Source organism: Hibiscus syriacus, unplaced genomic scaffold (genome assembly GCF_006381635.1).
Source record: "Hibiscus syriacus cultivar Baekdansim isolate YM2019G1 unplaced genomic scaffold, ASM638163v2 tig00112910_pilon, whole genome shotgun sequence".
Classification (NCBI taxonomy): Eukaryota; Viridiplantae; Streptophyta; class Magnoliopsida; order Malvales; family Malvaceae; genus Hibiscus; species Hibiscus syriacus.
The window spans coordinates 896,927-899,000 of NW_024063417.1; the positions used below are offsets into that span (position 1 = coordinate 896,927).

At 42.6% G+C, this 2,074-nt stretch overlaps 1 pseudogene; it reads right to left on the reverse strand.

Moving 5' to 3' along the window:
• On the reverse strand, window positions 1–1,843 carry LOC120184446 (annotated as a pseudogene).
• Between the last annotated feature and the right edge of the window lie 231 nt (window positions 1,844–2,074).

A 2,074-nucleotide genomic window follows, 5' to 3' on the forward strand; every position in this document is an offset into this window, starting at 1 on the left:
TCAATTCAAGTCCAAGGAAAACAAATAAACCAATAGTAGGCAAACTGATTTCCCACAAAGTATAAATTATCCTACACATATACTTGAGCTCAACTATACACACCCATTACTGAGGATGGTCATGGGTCAGATCAGATCGGGTTTCTGGTCAACTCTACTCAACATGAAAATTATATATTATATACTCGACCCGACCCGACCCGAAAATATATATCTTTTGTCCGACCTGAATTCAATCAATTTTTTTGAGATAAAATTCGAATTCAACCTGACCCAAAATAATTTATTTTTAAAAAATATTAATTTTATTCAATAAATATAGGGATTTAATTGGAAAAAAATAATATCAAAGAAATATTATTGCAATTATCCTTAAATATATAAGGTAAAATTATAATTTTTTGGGTCGGATCGGGTTGGATATTTTTCACCATAAAACCGACCCGACCTGAACTCAATTTTTTTAAAAAAAAATCTGACACGATTGGACCGGGTCAGGTTCGGGTCCATACCCTTCCCTACCCATTACCTGCACAACCAAACCTTGAAATCACTTGGAAACCAAAAGGATTGTTGGCTTCTTAGCCTTGTTAGGTGTGTTAGCGTTCCAAGACATGTTTCCCACGGCCGTAGAAGCTGCTCTTGTACTATTATCAAGCCTAATTAGACTCTGCAACGCCAACATCGCTTGTGGAGCCAAATCATGAGCCGCCGTTGCGTATAAACACCTAATGGCAACCGAGGCAGCATCCTTCACATCTTGCGAATTCGAAGGACCAAACGAACAATGCCCCAAAATCGTAACCACCGGCCTCAAAAGCTCCCAAGGTAAAGGGATCCCCACACCCTTTTTCTCCAAATTGTCCATCTCCGCCACAACATCCTTAATCACATCATCTTCGCTGACAACGTCATCGCTTCTAGTTCTGCCACTGAAGCCCGAATCCTCCCTAAAGAAGCTATAGTGTCTGTTATTGTTTCCGTTTCCGGTTTCATGGTGATCATGATCATCCCGATCGAATTTGGTTCTGCAAGGGCAATTTTGCCCTACCCAAGCCGAGGCGGACGTGCAAAAGTCCAGCTTAGACCAAGCCGGCATTTGAGAGACTTGTTTGTAATAACAATCAAGCATGGTTCCAACAATAATGGCTCGCTTAGTTGATTTAACGGGTAAATGTGGTTCAAGCGGAGATGATAAAACGCCGACGGATTATCTAGATATGTTATCAGTGGGTTTGTTACGAGGAGTATGGTACAGAGAGGACTGGGAGATGTATGGAATTTGGACGAGAAGAGCTTTCTCGGAACGGAATTTGACTTCGAAAGAGTAAACGGCCAGGAGATCGGCTTCGAAGCCTGTGAGGGAAGAGAGGGAAGAAGAATCCGATGATTGGATACGGTAAAGGTAAATGCCACAGAGAAGAGGGAGGAAAGAGATGACAACGAGGCGGAGATGAGGGTCAGAGGACTGGAAAGTTTTGTAGAGCCATTGGCAGGAGGGTCAGAACAAGAGCCAGAGCCAGGAGCCGAAAAGGCGGAGGAAATTAGGGAGTGAGCACGGGGGAGGAGAGGAGGGAGAGCGCGGGGCGGCCGGAATTGGCGAAGGAATAAAGTGGGGTTTCATGGGAGGGGAGGAGGGGAGAGAGGGATAGGATGCGGGAACATTGATTGGAGAAAGATTCCCACCAGGAGTGCATGAGATCGGTGTCGGTGGTGGAGGAGGAGGGATGAGGTTGGCGGGCGGTAGAGGGGGAGGTGGAGGAGGAGGAGGAGAGGGAGTTTGTGGAATGGTTATGGGGGAAGTTCATGGCGGAGTTGAAGGTGGTTTGACTTGCGTTAAACTCGGGGGCGTATTTTGCTATAGTTGAACTTGAAGCTGACCTCTTTTCTTCAACGTCAAATATTTTCTTCTTTATCATCTTTCCAAAAAAAAATATATTAAATAATCGGGTAAATTATATAAATGAACACTTAACTATTTACTATTTTTACTATAATTATCTATATTTTAATTTTATCAACCAAAATCATTAAATTATTTGATTATATTCAATGAAGCTACTAGTCGTTAATA